This window comes from Coregonus clupeaformis, chromosome 9 (assembly GCF_020615455.1).
Source record: "Coregonus clupeaformis isolate EN_2021a chromosome 9, ASM2061545v1, whole genome shotgun sequence".
Classification (NCBI taxonomy): Eukaryota; Metazoa; Chordata; class Actinopteri; order Salmoniformes; family Salmonidae; genus Coregonus; species Coregonus clupeaformis.
The window spans coordinates 11,855,138-11,873,422 of record NC_059200.1 but is presented as its reverse complement, the minus strand read 5'-3'; the positions used below and the strand labels follow the sequence as shown (position 1 = coordinate 11,873,422).

The following is an 18,285-nucleotide window of genomic DNA, read 5'->3' as shown; positions in this document are numbered from 1 at the left end:
GTATTAGACTTAAAACGAATCACCCAGCGATCATACACTGTTTACCAGGGGGCAGGGCTACCGACGTTAAGGCTAATCTAAAGATGGTGCTGGCTAAAGCTAAAACTGGCGAGTGTAGAGAGTATAGAGATATTGTTATCCACGCCGGCACCAACGATGTTAGGATGAAACAGTCAGAGGTCACCAAGTGCAACATAGCTTCAGCGTGTAAATCAGCTAGAAAGATGTGTCGGCATCGAGTAATTGTCTCTGGCCCCCCTCCCAGTTAGGGGAAGTGACGAGCTCTACAGCAGAGTCTCAGCACTCAATCGCTGGTTGAAAACTGTTTTCTGCCCCTCCCAAAAGATAACATTTGTGGATAATTGGCCCTCTTTCTGGGACTCACCCACAAACAGGACCAAGCCTGACCTGCTGAGGAGTGACGGACTCCATCCTAGCTGGAGGGGTGCTCTCCTCTTATCTACCAACATAGATAGGGCTCTAACTCCTCTAGCCCCACAGTGAAATAGGGTGCAGGCCAGGCAGCAGGCTGTTAGCCAACCTGCCAGCTTAGTGGAGTCTGCCAATAGCATAGTCAGTGTAGTCAGCTCAGCCATACCCATTGAGACTGTGTCTGTGCCTCGACCTAGGTTGGGCAAAACTAAACATGGCGGTGTTCACCCTAGCAATCTTATTAGGATAAAGACCTCCTCCATTCCTGCCATTATTGAAAGAGATCGTGATACCTCACATCTCAAAATAGGGTTACTTAATGTTAGATCCCTCACTTCAAAGGCAGTCATAGTCAATGAACTAATCACTGATCATAATCTTGATGTGATTGGCCTGACTGAAACATGGCTTAAGCCTGATGAATTTGCTGTGTTAAATGAGGCCTCACCTCCTGGTTACACTAGTGACCATATTCCCCGTGCATCCCGCAAGGGCGGAGGTGTTGCTAACATTTACGATAGCAAATTTCAATTTACAAAAAAAAAAAAAAATGGCGTTTTCATCTTTTGAGCTTCTAGTCATGAAATCTATGCAGCCTACTCAATCACTTTTTATAGCTACTGTTTACAGGCCTCCTGGGCCATATACAGCGTTCCTCTCTGAGTTTCCTGAATTCCTATCAGACCTTGTAGTCATAGCAGATCATATTCTAATTTTTGGTGATTTTAATATTCACATGGAGAAGTCCACAGACCCACTCCAAAAGTCTTTCGGAGCCATCATCGACTCAGTGGGTTTTGTCCAACATGTCTCTGGACCTACTCACTGCCACAGTCATACTCTGGACCTAGTTTTGTCCCATGGAATAAATGTTGTAGATCTTAATGTTTTTCCACAAAATCCTGGACTATCGGACCACCATTTTATTACGTTTGCAATCGCAACAAATAATCTGCTCAGACCCCAACCAAGGAGCATCAAAAGTCGTGCTATAAATTCTCAGACAACACAAAAATTCCTTGATGCCCTTCCAGACTCCTTCTGCCTACCCAAGGACGTCAGAGGACAAAAATCAGTTAACCACTTAACTGAGGAACTCAATTTAACCTTGCGCAATACCCTAGATGCAGTTGCACCCCTAAAAACGAAAAACATTTGTCATAAGAAACTAGCTCCCTGGTATACAGAAAATACCCGAGCTTTGAAGCAAGCTTCCAGGAAATTGGAACGAAATGGCGCCACACCAAACTGGAAGTCTTCCGACTAGCTTGGAAAGACAGTACCGTGCAGTACCGAAGAGCCCTCACTGCTGCTCGATCATCCTACTTTTCCAACTTAATCGAGGAAAATAAGAATAATCCAACATTTATTTTTGATACTGTTGCAAAGCTAACTAAAAAGCAGCATTCCCCAAGAGAGGATGGCTTTCACTTCAGCAGTAATAAATTCATGAACTTCTTTGAGGAAAAGATCATGACCATTAGAAAGCAAATTACGGACTCCTCTTTGAATCTGCGTATTCCTCCAGGGCTTAGCTGTCCTGGATCTGCACAGCTCTGCGAGGGCCTGGGATCGGGAGAGACACTTAAGTGTTTTAGTACTATATCTCTTGACACAATGATGAAAATAATCATGGCCTCCTAAACCTTCAAGCTGCATACTGGATCCTATTCCTACTAAACTGCTGAAGGAGCTGCTTCCTGTGCTTGGCCCTCCTATGTTGAACATAATAAACAGCTCTCTATCCACCGGATGTGTACCAAACTCACTAAAAGTGGCAGTGATAAAGCCTCTCTTGAAAAAGCCAAACCTTGACCCGGAAAATATAAAAAACTATCGGCCTATATCGAATCTTCCATTCCTCTCAAAAATTTTAGAAAAAGCTGTTGCGCAGCAACTCACTGCCTTTCTGAAGACAAACAATGTATACGAAATGCTTCAGTCTGGTTTTAGACCCCATCATAGCACTGAGACTGCACTTGTGAAGGTGGTAAATGACCTTTTAATGGCGTCAGACCGAGGCTCTGCATCTGTCCTCGTGCTACTAGACCTTAGTGCTGCCTTTGACACCATCGATCACCACATTCTTTTGGAGAGACTGGAAACCCAAATTGGTCTACACGGACAAGTTCTGGCCTGGTTTAGATCTTACCTGTCGGAAAGATATCAGTTTGTCTCTGTGAATGGTCTGTCCTCCGACAAATCAACTGTACATTTCGGTGTTCCTCAAGGTTCCGTTTTAGGACCACTATTGTTTTCACTATATATTTTACCTCTTGGGGATGTTATTCGAAAACATAATGTTAACTTTCACTGCTATGCGGATGACACACAGCTGTACATTTCAATGAAACATGGTGAAGCCCCAAAATTGCCCTCGCTAGAAGCCTGTGTTTCAGACATAAGGAAGTGGATGGCTGAAAACTTTCTACTTTTAAACTCGGACAAAACAGAGATGCTTGTTCTAGGTCCCAAGAAACAAAGAGATCTTCTGTTAAATCTGACAATTCATCTTGATGGTTGTAAAGTCGTCTCAAATAAAACTGTGAAGGACCTCGGCGTTACTCTTGACCCTGATCTCTCTTTTTGACGAACATATCAAGACTGTTTCAAGGACAGCTTTTTTCCATCTACGTAACATTGCAAAAATCAGAAATTTTCTGTCAAAAAATGATGCAGAAAAATTAATCCATGCATTTGTTACTTCTAGGTTAGACTACTGCAATGCTCTACTTTCCGGCTACCGGATAAAGCACTAAATAAACTTCAGTTAGTGCTAAATACGGCTGCTAGAATCCTGACTAGAACCAAGAAATTTGATCATATTACTCCAGTGCTAGCTTCCCTACACTGGCTTCCTGTTAAGGCAAGGGCTGATTTCAAGGTTTTACTGTTAACCTATAAAGCGTTACATGGGCTTGCTCCTACCTATCTTTCAGAGTTGGTCCTGCCGTACATACCAATACGTACGCTACGGTCACAAGACGCAGGCCTCCTAATTGTCCCTAGAATTTCTAAGCAAACAGCGGGAGGCAGGGCTTTCTCCTATAGATCTCCATTTTTATGGAACAGTCTGCCTACCCATGTGAGAGACGCAGACTCGGTCTCAACCTTTAAGTCTTTACTGAAGACTTATCTCTTCAGTAGGTCATATGATTGAGTGTAGTCTGGCCCAGGAGTGTGAAGGTGAACGGAAAGGCTCTGGAGCAACGAACAGCCCTTGCTGTCTCTGCCAGGCCGGTTCCCCTCTCCACTGGGGTTCTCTGCCTCTAACCCTGTTGCAGGGGCTGAGTCACTGGCTTGCTGGTGCTCTTTCATGCCGTCCCTGGGAGGGGTGCGTCACTTGAGTGGGTTGAGTTACTGACGTGATCTTCCTGTCTGGGTTGGCGCCCCCTTGGTTTGTGCTGTGGTGGAGACCTCTGTGGGCTATACTCGGCCTTGTCTCTCAGGATTGTAAGTTGGTGGTTGAGGATATCCCTCTAGTGGTGCGGGGGCTGTGCTTTGGCAGAGTGGGTGGGGTTATATCCTTCCTGTTTGGCCCTGTCCGGGGTTTCTTCGGATGGGGCCACAGTGTCTCCCGGACCGCTCCTGTCTCAGCCTCCAGTATTTATGCTGCAGTAGTTTATGTGTCGGGGGGCTGGGGTTAGTTGGTTATACCTGGAGTACTTCTCCTGTCTTAGCCAGTGTCCTGTGTGAATTTAAGTATGCTCTCTCTAATTCTCTCCGTTCTCTCTTTCTCTCTGAGAACCTGAGCCCTAGGACCATACGTCAGGACTACCGGGCATGATGACACCTTGCTGTCCCCAGTCCGCCTGGCCTTGCTGCTATTCCAGTTTCAACTGTTCTGCCTGCGGTTCGAAACCCCTACCTGTCCCAGACCTGCTGTTTTCAACTCTTAATGATCGGCTATGAAAAGCCAACTGAGAGACCTGAGCCCTAGGACCATACGTCGGGACTACCGGCCGTGGTGACTCCTTGCTGTCCCCAGTCCGCCTGGCCTTGCTGCTATTCCAGTTTCAACTGTTCTGCCTGCGGTTATGGAACCCCTACCTGTCCCAGACCTGCTGTTTTCAACTCTTAATGATCGGCTATGAAAAGCCAACTGAGATTTATTCCTGATTATTATTTGACCATGCTTGTCACTTATGAACATTTTTGAATATCTTGGCATGGTTCTGTTATAATCTTCACCCGGCACAGCCAGAAGAGGACTGGCCACCCCTCATAGCCTGGTTCCTCTCTAGGTTTCTTCCTAGGTTTTCGCCTTTCTAGGGAGTTTTTCCTAGCCACCGTGCTTCTACACCTGCATTACTAGCTGTTTGGGGTTTTAGGCTGGGTTTCTGTACAGCACTTCGAGATATTAGCTGATGTAAGAAGGGCTATATAAAATAAAATTGATTGAAAATTGATTGATCTCTTACTGCTTCATATGGGAAATAGATGTGATCATCCTTGTGTATCCATCTATTTACAGAGCAATACAGGATGGGTTGGGGTTTTATAAAGCCTCTGTCTGTGCCTGTCTGTCTATTTGTATTTATTTAACCTTTATTTAACTTATGCCTGACTTGCTCTTGGAGGCTGGCTGAGCCTGGAGGCTGTCTTGATCAAGCTGTGTTGTTGGGTGGTGTTGTCTCTCCACCATGAGGCCAGATGGTGGGAGGCTGCGTTGTTGGTCGAGACCACAGGGTGTTGGTTCTGTCCCTGGCTGTTATATCCAATCCAAAAACCGTGGATTAATGGAAACATTCGTGAAAAACTGAAAGCGCGAACCACTGCATTTAACCACGGTAAGGTGACTGGGAACAATTACAAACAGACCAGCTACGACCTCCGTAAGTCAAAGAGGCAAAGCAACAGTGCAAGGACAAAGTGTATTCAACGGCTCAGACACGAGACGTATGTAGCAGGGACTTCAGACAACAATAAAGGGAAACCAGCCATGTTGTGGTCCTCTGTAGCTCAGCTGGTAGAGCACGGCACTTGTAACGCCAGGGTGGTGGGTTAGATCCCCGGGACCACCCATACACAAAAAAAAAATATGCACGCATGACTGTAAGTCGCTTTGGATAAAAGCGTCTGCTAAATGGCATATTATTATTATTATATTATTATGTAGAAGGGACTTCAGACAACCACGGATCATAAAGGGAAACCAGCCTACGCTTCAAACGTAACACATTCTTCACCCACTTCGAGGAAAACAATACGTTGTGGCCCCCGCTGATCACGAGGACTGTGTGATCCAGATCTCTATAGACAACGTGAGTAGGACCTTCAAGCGTGTTAACCCTCGCAAGGCTGCCGGCCCGGACGGCATACCAAGCCGCATCCTCAGTGCATGCGCAGACCAGCTGGCTGGAGTGTTTACGGACATATTCAATCTCTCCCTATCCCAGTCTGTTGTTGCCATTTGCTTTGAGATGTCCACTATTATTCCTGTACTCAAACAAGGTAAGGTCATTGAACTAAATGACTACCACCCCGTAGCACTCACTTCTGACATCATGAAGTGCTTTGAAAGGACCTCCACATTACCTGACAACCTAGACCCACGACAATTTGCATACCGCCCCACCGACACAGTGGTGAAGAAGGCGCAATGGAGAAATGTGGTCTTTAAGACCCTCACAAACGTCTACAGATGCATAATTGAGAACATTCGGTCGGGCTGCATCACCGCAACCCACACCCCAGCCACGAGCTGTTCACTCCCTTACCGTCAAGCAGACGGTATCGGAGCATGAGGTCTGATACCAACAGGCTGAGAGACAGTTTCTATCTACAAGCCATCAGTCTGCTGAACACTTGGACTGGACTAGACTGGACTGGACTGGACTTGACTGGACTGGACTGGACTGGACTGACCACCTGCACTGACTCTTCGCACCTTGGCACACATGCAGTCACTCATGCACACACACATATACACTGACTTCAGAAAGTATTACACCCCTTGACTTTTCCCACATTTTGATGTGTTACAAAAGTGGGATTAAAATGAATTGAATTGTAATTTTTGTCAACTATCTACAGGAGATACTTATTTATACCCCTGAGTCAATACATGTTAGAATCACATTTGGCAGCGATTCCAGCTGTGAGCCTTTCTGGGTCTCTAAGAGCTTTACACACTTGAAATTACTATTTTCAGAATCCTTCAAGCTCTGTCAAATGTGTTGTTGATCATTGCTAGACAACCATTTTGAGGTCTTGCCATAGAATTCCAATCAGATTTAAGTAAAAACTGTAACTCGGCCACATTCACTGTCTTCTTGGTAAGTAAGTCCAGTGTAGATTTTACTTGTGTTTTAGGTTATTGTCCTGCTGAAAGGTGAATACATCTCCCAGTGTCTGGTAGAAAGCAGATTGAACCAGGTTTTCCTCTAGGATTTTGCCTGTGCTTAGCTCCATTCCATTTATTTTTTATCCTGAAACACTCCCCAGTCATTAACGATTACAAGCATACCCATAACATGATGCAGCCACCACTATGCTTGAAAATATGGAGAGTGGTGCAGCGGTCTAAGGCACTGCATCTCAGTGCTTGAGGCGTCACTACAGACCCCCTGGTTCGATTCCAGGCTGTATCACAACCGGCCGTGATTGGGAGTCCCATAGGGAGGCGCACAATTGGCCCAGCGTCGTCCGGGTTTGGCCGGTGTAGGCTGTCATTGTAAATAAGAATTTGTTCTTAACTGACTTGCCTAGTTAAATAAAGGTTAAATAAAAATAAAAATAATGTGTTGTATTGGATTTGCAACAAACATAACACAATTTGTATTCAGGACAAACAGTTATTTGATTTGCAATTTCTTTTGCAGTATTACTTTAGTGCCTTGTTGCAAACAGGATGCATGTTTTGGAATATTTTTTTATTCTGTACATACTTATTCTGTACATATAGGTTAGTATTGTGGAGTAACTACAATGTTGTTGATCCATCACAGCCATTGTTCTCTTATCACAGCCATTAAACTCTCTAACTGTTTTAAAGTCACCATTGGCCTCATAGTGAAATTCCTGAGCGGTTTCCTTCCTCTCCGCCAACTGAGTTAGGAAGGATGCCTGTGTCTTTGTAGTGACTGGGTGTATTGATACACCATCCAAAGTGTAATTAATAACTGCAACATGCTCAAAGGGATGTTCAATTTGCAAGGCATTGGAAAACCTCCCTGGTCTTTGTGGTTGAATCTGTTTTTGAAATTCATTGCTAGACTGAGAGACTTTACAGATAATTGTATGTTTGGGGTACAGAGATGAGGTAGTCATATAAAAATCATGTTAAACACTAGTATTGCACACAGAGTCCATGCAACTTATTTTGAGTTGCTAAGCAATTTTTTACTGACATTCCGGCTTGACATAACAAAGGGGTTGAATACTTATTGACTGAAGACATTTCAGCTTCTAATTTTTAATTCCACTTTGGCATTATGGTGTGTAGGTCAGTGACAAAAAAAATGTCAATTTAACTAATGTTTTATTCAGACTGTAAAACAACGAAATGTGGAAAAAGTCAAGGGGTATGAATACTTTCTGATGGTCCTGTATCCACTGCCACAACAACCTTACATTATATAATTTATCTGCTGCCACAACAACCTTCCATTATATAATTTATCTGCTGCCACAACATCCATTCATTATACCACATATCTGCTGCCACAACAACCTTACATTATGCAATTTATCTGCTGCCACAACAATCCTACATTATACCTGCACCTCTGTCATCAACAGCCTGGCTGGACACAGTACAGACCCAGTACAGACTTAGCTACAGACCCAGTACAGACTTAGCTACAGACCCAGTACAGACCTAGCTGCAGATCCAATTCAGACATGTACTGGGTCTGTAGCTACAGTGGCTTGTGAAAGTATTAATAATAATAATAATAATATGCCATTTAGCAGACGCTTTTATCCAAAGCGACTTACAGTCATGCGTGCATACATATATATATATATATATTTTGTGTATGGGTGGTCCCGGGGATCGAACCCACTACCTTGGCGTTACAAGCGCCGTGCTCTACCAGCTGAGCTACAGTTTTCACCCCCCTTGGCATTTTTCCTATTTTGTTGCCTTACAACCTGGAATTAAAAGTTATTTTTGGGGGGTTTGTATCATTTGATGTACACAACATGCCTACCAATTTGAAGATGCAAAATTTTTTTGTTGTTGTGTGAAACAAACAAGAAATAAGACAAAAAAACAGAAAACTTGAGCATGCATAACTATTCACCCCCCAAAGTCAATACTTTGTAGAGCCATCTTTTGCAGCAATTACAGCTGCAAGTCTCTTAGGGTATGTCTCTATAAGCTTGGCACATCTAGCCACTGGGATGTTTGCCCATTCTTCAAGGTAAAACTGCTCCAGCTCCTTCAAGTTGGATGGGTTTTGCTGGTGTATAGCAATCTTTAAGTCATACCACAGAATCTTAATTGGATTGAGGTCTGGGCTTTGACTAGGCCATTCCAAGACATTTCAATGTTTCCCCTTAAACCACTCGAGTGTTGCTTTAGCAGTATGCTTAGGGTGAATGTCCTGCTGGAATGTGAACCTCCGTCCCAGTCTCAAATCTCTGGAAGACAAACAGGTTTCCCTCAAGAATTTCCCTGTATTTAGCGCCATCCATCATTCCTTCAGTTCTGACCAGTTTCCCCAATGTGTTTGCTTATTTTTCTCTTTAAGCAATGGATTTTTTCTGGCCACTCCTCCGTAAAGCCCAACTCTGTGGCGTGTATGGCTTAAAATGGTCCTATGGACAGCTACTCCAATCTCCGCTGTGGAGCTTTGCAGCTCTTTCAGGGTTATATTTGGTCTCGTTGTTGCCTCTCTGATTAATGTCCTCCTTGCCTGGGCCGTGAGTGTTGGTGGGCGGCCCTCTCTTGGCAGGTTTGTTGTGGTGCCATATTCTTTCAATTTTTTTAATAATTGATTTAATGGTGCTCCGTGGGATGTTCAAAGTTTCTGATATTTTTTTAATGACCTAACCCTGATCTGTACTTCTCCACAACTTTGTCCCTGACCTGTTTGGAGAGCTCCTTGGTCTTCATGGTGCCGCTTGCTTGGTGGTGCCCCTTGCTTAGTGGTGTTGCAGACTCTGGGGCCTTTCAGAACAGGTGCATATATACTGAGATCATGTGACAGATCATGTGACACTTAGACTTTATTTAACTAATTATGTGACTTCTGAAGGTAATTGGTTACATGAAATCCAAATAAAAATCCTCTTAAATTACAGGTTGTAATGCAACAAAATAGGAAAAACGCCAAGGGGGATGAATACTTTGGCAAGGCACTGTAGATCTATCGCTAGGTCTGTGCTGATTTTGTAGCTAAGTTTGCAGCTAGGTCAGTAGCTGGGTCCGCAGTTAGGTCTGTATCTAGGTATGTCCTGGTCTGTATCTAGGTCTGTCCTGGTCTGTATCTAGGTCTGTCCTGGTCTGTATCTAGGTATGTCCTGGTCTGTATCTAGGTATGTCCTGGTCTGTATCTAGGTCTGTCCTGGTCTGTATCTAGGATGTCCTGGTCTGTATCTAGGTATGTCCTGGTCTGTATCTAGGTATGTCCTGGTCTGTATCTAGGTATGTCCTGGTCTGTATCTAGGTCTGTCCTGGTCTGTATCTAGGTATGTCCTGGTCTGTATCTAGGTCTGTCCTGGTCTGTATCTAGGTCTGTCCTGGTCTGTATCTAGGTATGTCCTGGTCTGTATCTAGGTCTGTCCTGGTCTGTATCTAGGTATGTCCTGGTCTGTATCTAGGTATGTCCTGGTCTGTATCTAGGTCTGTCCTGGTCTGTATCTAGGATGTCCTGGTCTGTATCTAGGTATGTCCTGGTCTGTATCTAGGTATGTCCTGGTCTGTATCTAGGTATGTCCTGGTCTGTATCTAGGTCTGTCCTGGTCTGTATCTAGGTATGTCCTGGTCTGTATCTAGGTCTGTCCTGGTCTGTATCTAGGTCTGTCCTGGTCTGTATCTAGGTATGTCCTGGTCTGTATCTAGGTCTGTCCTGGTCTGTATCTAGGTCTGTCCTGGTCTGTATCTAGGTCTGTCCTGGTCTGTATCTAGGTATGTCCTGGTCTGTATCTAGGTCTGTCCTGGTCTGTATCTAGGTATGTCCTGGTCTGTATCTAGGTATGTCCTGGTCTGTATCTAGGTATGTCCTGGTCTGTATCTAGGTATGTCCTGGTCTGTATCTAGGTCTGTCCTGGTCTGTATCTAGGTATGTCCTGGTCTGTATCTAGGTATGTCCTGGTCTGTATCTAGGTATGTCCTGGTCTGTATCTAGGTATGTCCTGGTCTGCAGTTAGGTCTGTATCTAGGTCTGTCCTGGTCTGTATCTAGGTATGTCCTGGTCTGTATCTAGGTATGTCCTGGTCTGTATCTAGGTATGTCCTGGTCCGCAGTTAGGTCTGTATCTAGGTATGTCCTGGTCTGTATCTAGGTCTGTATCTAGGTATGTCCTGGTCTGTATCTAGGTCTGTATCTAGGTATGTCCTGGTCTGTATCTAGGTCTGTCCTGGTCTGTATCTAGGTATGTCCTGGTCTGTATCTAGGTCTGTCCTGGTCTGTATCTAGGTATGTCCTGGTCTGTATCTAGGTATGTCCTGGTCTGTATCTAGGTCTGTCCTGGTCTGTATCTAGGTATGTCCTGGTCTGTATCTAGGTCTGTCCTGGTCTGTATCTAGGTATGTCCTGGTCTGTATCTAGGTCTGTCCTGGTCTGTATCTAGGTATGTCCTGGTCTGTATCTAGGTCTGTCCTGGTCTGTATCTAGGTATGTCCTGGTCTGTATCTAGGTCTGTCCTGGTCTGTATCTAGGTCTGTCCTGGTCTGTATCTAGGTCTGTCCTGGTCTGTATCTAGGTCTGTCCTGGTCTGTATCTAGGTATGTCCTGGTCTGTATCTAGGTATGTCCTGGTCTGTATCTAGGTCTGTCCTGGTCTGTATCTAGGTATGTCCTGGTCTGTATCTAGGTCTGTCCTGGTCTGTATCTAGGTCTGTCCTGGTCTGTATCTAGGTATGTCCTGGTCTGTATCTAGGTATGTCCTGGTCTGTATCTAGGTCTGTCCTGGTCTGTATCTAGGTATGTCCTGGTCTGTATCTAGGTATGTCCTGGTCTGTATCTAGGTCTGTCCTGGTCTGTATCTAGGTATGTCCTGGTCTGTATCTAGGTCTGTCCTGGTCTGTATCTAGGTCTGTCCTGGTCTGTATCTAGGTATGTCCTGGTCTGTATCTAGGTATGTCCTGGTCTGTATCTAGGTCTGTCCTGGTCTGTATCTAGGTATGTCCTGGTCTGTATCTAGGTCTGTCCTGGTCTGTATCTAGGTATGTCCTGGTCTGCAGTTAGGTCTGTATCTAGGTCTGTCCTGGCTGTATCTAGGTATGTCCTGGTCTGCAGTTAGGTCTGTATCTAGGTATGTCCTGGTCTGTATCTAGGTCTGTCCTGGTCTGTATCTAGGTATGTCCTGGTCTGCAGTTAGGTCTGTATCTAGGTCTGTCCTGGCTGTATCTAGGTATGTCCTGGTCTGCAGTTAGGTCTGTATCTAGGTATGTCCTGGTCTGTATCTAGGTATGTCCTGGTCTGCAGTTAGGTCTGTATCTAGGTATGTCCTGGTCTGCAGTTAGGTCTGTATCTAGGTGCTCGATCTGATCTAACCACAGACTTAGCTTCAGACCCAGAACAGACTCAGTACTGACCTAGCGACACACCCAGTACTGACCTAGCGACACACCCAGTACTGACCTAGCTAAAGACTTGGCTACAGACTTAGCTACATACCCAGCAACAAAAACCCAGCTAGCTACAGACCCTGTACAGACCTGCTAGAGACCTAGCTAAAGACCTAGCTAGAGACCCAATACAGACCTACAGTTGAAGTCGGAAGTTTACATACACCTTAGCCAAATACATTTAAACTCAGTTTTTTACAATTCCTGACCTTTAATCATAGTACAAATCCCCTGTCTTAGGTCAGTTAGGATCACCACTTTATTTTAAGAATGTGAAATGTCAGAATAATAGTAGAGATAATTATTTATTTCGGCTTCTATTTCTTTCATCACATTCCCAGTGGGTCAGAAGTTTACATACACTCAATTAGTATTTTGTAGCATTGCCTTTAAATTGTTTAACTTGGGTCAAACGTTTCGGGTAGCCTTCCACAAGCTTCCCACAATAAGTTGGGTGAATTCTGGCCAATTCCTCCTGACAGAGCTGGTGTAACTGACTCAGGTTTGTAGGCCTCCTTGCTCACACATGCTTTTTCAGTTCTGCCCACATATTTTCTATAGGATTGAGGACAGGGCTTTGTGATGACCACTCCAATACCTTGACTTTGTTGTCCTTAAACCATTTTGCCACAACTTCAACTGTACCTACAGACCGACAGACCCAGCTACAGACACATACCCACACTGTAATTTATACAGGAATTTAAGGTATTATAAACAGTAGAAAACTGGGAAATGTGTTACTGCAGTGTCCTGTACATTAGAGCGCACTGTGGGAAAATTGCTGTATTTATAATGGTACTGTAATAATGGTACTGTAATAATGGTACTGTAATTCCACCCCACATCACGATTGGGACTCCATAAGTAGAGATGGATTCCTCCATCAGGGGTCTTGAGAGGCAGTAGGGCTGATTTGGTTAGATTCATTATATAATTTGAGATGAAGCTGAATTTATCTTCAATATGTTTGGGCGCAATAGAGATACATTGTCTATATAGTAAAATATAATATGTGTATAATGAGATGAAGTGATCAGTAGATTTGAGGCACATTTGTGTTATTTCCTCCAATTGAAAAATGTCCTGGACCAGAGGTACCATGGATGATAAGAACAGCAGAGACGAACGTGGATCACCTTGTCTGCTGCTTCTAGTGATTCTGAACGGAGCAGAGAAGATATTGCCTGTTATAACTATGGCTGAGGGATTGGCATATAATATTTTAATCAACAGATTGAACAACAGATTGAATAACAGATTGAATAACAGATTGAATAACAGATTGAATAACACATTCATAACTAACACCCATGAGACAGTCCAAAAATACATAATAAGAAACAAGGTTTTGAAGTGTCTCTCCTAAATCTAGGAGATATAAAAAATAAAAAATTATATAGATTTATTTACAAATACCCTTTTTTTTAGGTAGGTACAAAACTACCATCATGCTTCCATTTGTTTTTCTTTAACAGTACCGGTTTCCTTCAGACGAGTCCAGTGACATTTGCTGGGTAATTGAGCAAAATGGAGAACACCATGGTGCTTGGAAGAATCTCCCCTTTCCACAGTAGCCCAGATGGTTCAGATGCTACCAAACATCGACCGGTACCAACTTCAGACATCGACCGGTACCAACTTCAGACGAGTCTACTGACACTTGTGGTCGAGGAGCAAAACAGAGAACCATGGTGTTTGTGAGTCTCCCATTTCTATATAGTGGTCATAATAGCTTGTAGGTCAAACCGTTCAGACACTACAGATATTTACGTGAGAATACAGATTTTTGGGACGTCTCATGATCTGACAAACATCACTCTAGCTCTGCCACCTTTCAACGCAGATGCAAAAGTGTGACACTGACGGATGCGGTGGACTGAGACACATCCAATGCAAAAACAGATATCTCTAGTTTAAACTGACAGATTTTGATGGGGTGCGTCAATCGACTTTAGGGGGTTAATGCAATTTGAGCCAATTGTTGGACCTTATTTAAACAATGTTGCTCAGAGTGAGACACAGAGCTTTCATCTATAGCCTTTAGCGTAGCCTGTAGCGTAGGATCCCCCTCTCTCCCATGTATCACTCTGTCAGATTAAACATGAAGGATCCCCCTCTCTCCTATGCCTCACTCTGTCAGATTAAACATGAAGGATCCCCCTCTCTCCTATGTCTCACTCTTTCAGATTAAACATGAAGGATCCCCCTCTCTCCTATGTCTCACTCTGTCAGATTAAACATGAAGGATCCTCCTCTCTCCCATGTCTCACTCTGTCAGATTAAACTCTCTCCTATGTCTCACTCTGTCAAATTAAACTATCTCCTATGTCTCACTCTGTCAGATTAAACTCTCTCCTATGTCTCACTCTGTCAGATTAAACTCTCTCCTATGAAGGAAATCTATCAGAGAGAGCAGAATGAGAGGGAGGCTGATTTCTTTCAGCCCTGTTTCAGCCCTTGTCATGTGAGTAGCGGTGTGGAGAGTAGAGGAGAGAATAGAAGAGAGGAGTTGAGAGTGGTGTTGAGAGGGGAGGAGAGGAGATGAGGGGTTGGAGCGGACCACAGAACAGCTGCCTTCTCACCACAGAGAGCATGTGGTGCTTCACGGGAAGTCTGGGGAGGGAGGAGATGGTGGGAAAGATGGAGGGATGGGAGGAACTATGCCTGTGGCTGCAGGGCTATCCCACTCCACCGAGAAAATAAACCATGCAGCCAAACCCTTTTTATACATTTCCAGGAATGGGTCATGTAAGCCATGGGAGGCAGAGTGCTAGGATGAGCCTCTTAGATCCTGGGAGCCGGACACACAGACACAGACACGCACGTGTCTGCCCATGCCAGTGATGGAAAACATACTCAATTGTCATACTAAAAAAAGTAAAGATACCTTCATTGAAAATTGCTCAAGTAAAATTATCTGGTTTTAAATGTACTTAAGTACAGTGGTGGAAAAAGTAGTTAACTGTCATACTTGAGTAAAAGTCAGTAGTAAAAGTAAATACATCAAACTCCTCTAAAGCAAAACCAGACGGAACTATTTTCCTTTTTCTCTTTTTTTCTTTAGGGACAGACAGGGGCTCACTCCCTCACTCCCTCACTCCCATATCCCTCACTCCCTCACTCCCTCACTCATACATCCCTCACTCCCTCACTCCCTCACTCCCATATCCCTCACTCCCTCACTCCCTCACTCACACATCCCTCACTCCCTCACTCCCTCACTCCCATATCCCTCACTCCCTCACTCCCTCACTCACACATCCCTCACTCCCTCACTCCCACATCCCTCACTCCCACACTCCCACATCCCTCACTCCCACATCCCTCACTCCCTCACTCCCACATCCCTCACTCCCTCACTCCCACATCCCTCACTCCCACATCCCTCACATCCCTCACTCCCTCACTCCCACATCCCTCACTCCCTCACTCCAACACTTACACATCCCACATCCCACACTCCAACACTTCCACACTCCAACACTTCCACATCCCACAGTCCAACACTCCCACACTCCAACACTTCCACATCCCTCACTCCCACATCCCTCACTCCCACATCCCTCACTCCCACATCCCTCACTCCCTCACTCCCTCACTCCCACATCCCACACTCCAACACTTCCACATCCCATATCCCACATCCCACATCCCACATCCAACACTCCAACACTCAGACATCATTTACAAACCCACTATTTGTTTTCAGTGAGTCCACCAGATCAGAGGCAGTAGGGATGACAACACGTTATGTTTATAGGTGTGTGAATTGGACCATTTTGCTGTCTTGCCTGAGCATTTCAAATGTAACAAGTACTTTTGGTTGTCAGAGAAAATGTATGGAGTAAAAAGTACATTATTTATTTAGGGATGTAGTGGAGTAAAAGTAAAAGTATCAAAAATATAAATAGTAAAGTAAAGTAAAGTGACTTAAGTAGTGCTTTACACCACTTTACACCACTTTACACGGTAGCAGGGCAGGGATGAGGCTGTGTGATCCTAGGTGTATCAGAGAGACCCTCCTCTGTGTGATCCTAGGTGTATCAGAGAGACCCTCCTCTGTGTGATCCTAGGTGTATCAGAGAGACCCTCCTCTGTGTGATCCTAGGTGTATCAGAGAGACCCTCCTCTGTGTGATCCTAGGTGTATCAGAGAGACCCTCCTCTGTGTGATCCTAGGTGTATTAGAGAGACCCTCCTCTGTGTGATCCTAGGTGTATCAGAGAGACCCTCCTCTGTGTGATCCTAGGTGTATCAGAGAGACCCTCCTCTGTGTGATCCTAGGTGTATTAGAGAGACCCTCCTCTGTGTGATCCTAGGTGTATCAGAGAGACCCTCCTCTGTGTGATCCTCTCACCTTTATGGAACATGCACTGTAGCGTGACCCTGTCCACTCCCCTGTAACAACCAATCCAAACCCTCTGTAACAACCAATCCAAACCCTCTGTAACAACCAATCCAATCCCTCTGTAACAACCAATCCAATCCCTCCGTAACAACCAAGCCAATCCTCTGTAACAACCAAGCCAATCCCTCTGTAACAACCAATCCAATCCCTCTGTAACAACCAATCCAATCCCTCTGTAACAACCAATCCAATCCCTCTGTAACAACCAATCCAATCCTCTGTAACAACCAATCCAATCCCTCTGTAACAACCAATCCAATCCCTCCGTAACAACCAAGCCAATCCTCTGTAACAACCAAGCCAATCCTCTGTAACAAGCAAGCCAATCCCTCTGTAACAACCAATCCAATCCCTCTGTAACAACCAATCCAATCCCTCTGTAACAACCAATCCAATCCCTCTGTAACAACCATTCCAATCCTCTGTAACAACCAATCCAATCCCTCTGTAACAACCAAGCCAATCCTCTGTAACAACCAAGCCAATCCCTCTGTAACAACCAATCCAATCCCTCTGTAACAACCAATCCAATCCCTCTGTAACAACCAATCCAATCCCTCTGTAACAACCAAGCCAATCCCTCTGTAACAACCAATCCAATCCCTCTGTAACAACCAATCCAATCCCTCTGTAACAACCAATCCAATCCCTCTGTAACAACCAATCCAATCCCTCTGTAACAACCAATCCAAACCCTCTGTAACAACCAAGCCAATCCCTCTGTAACAACCGTCAGTCTGGGACTTCAGAGCAGGAAGAAAACAGAGTTATTCTGGATTACTACCGTAACATCCCCAGACTGACCCATCCCATGGTGTTCAGGTCTTCCCCTGGTATGTGTTGCAGCAGGTTCCTGCCTCCAGTTCTACTGCATGTTCAGGTCTTCCCCTGGTATGTGTTGCAGCTGGTTCCTGCCTCCAGTTCTACTGCATGTTCAGGTCTTCCCCTGGTATGTGTTGCAGCAGGTTCCTGCCTCCAGTTCTACTGCATGTTCAAGTCTTCCCCTGGTATGTGTTGCAGCTGGTTCCTGCCTCCAGTTCTACTGCATGTTCAAGTCTTCCCCTGGTATGTGTTGCAGCTGGTTCCTGCCTCCAGTTCTACTGCATGTTCAAGTCTTCCCCTGGTATGTGTTGCAGCTGGTTCCTGCCTCCAGTTCTACTGCATGTTCAAGTCTTCCACTTGTATGTGTTGCAGCTGGTTCCTGCCTCCAGTTCTACTGCATCCTCTAGTCCACCACTCCCTGGATTACTTCAGCGTAGGGCTGGGCGATATGGCCAAAATATCATGACACAATATTTGTCACATATTTGACAGTATTTTATGTGTTTTAATAATACAAGTTATAAATGTGCTGTCTGAGTAGTTCATGACCCGCAGGTGTTAACACAAGTTATAAGTGATTTCAACTGGGCTTTCTTCATTCTGATTGTTTTATACTGTTCAATTCAACTTCAACCAAACGTTGATCTCATTTGAGATCATGTCCAAACTGCCAGGTAGGGCTGCACGATATGGGCAAAAAAATGGAGGCCTTATTTAAAAAGAAATATTGCACTTGTGATTTGACTTGCGATTTACATCAAAACACTTGGGTGAAATGTCAGAATTATGGAAATATAATTAAATGTCTAATTGTATAATTAGAATGTAATAGTGCCCAAAAAGCCAGTAACCAACGAATTAGGAATTACTTAGAATACTA

At 44.5% G+C, this 18,285-nt stretch overlaps 1 protein-coding gene across 1 annotated transcript in view; it reads right to left on the bottom strand.

The window, feature by feature from the left end:
- Window positions 1-18,285, bottom strand: part of cntfr (ciliary neurotrophic factor receptor) — a 523,825-nt gene that overhangs the window by 246,370 nt on the left and 259,170 nt on the right. The gene's annotated exons all lie outside the window — the stretch shown is intronic.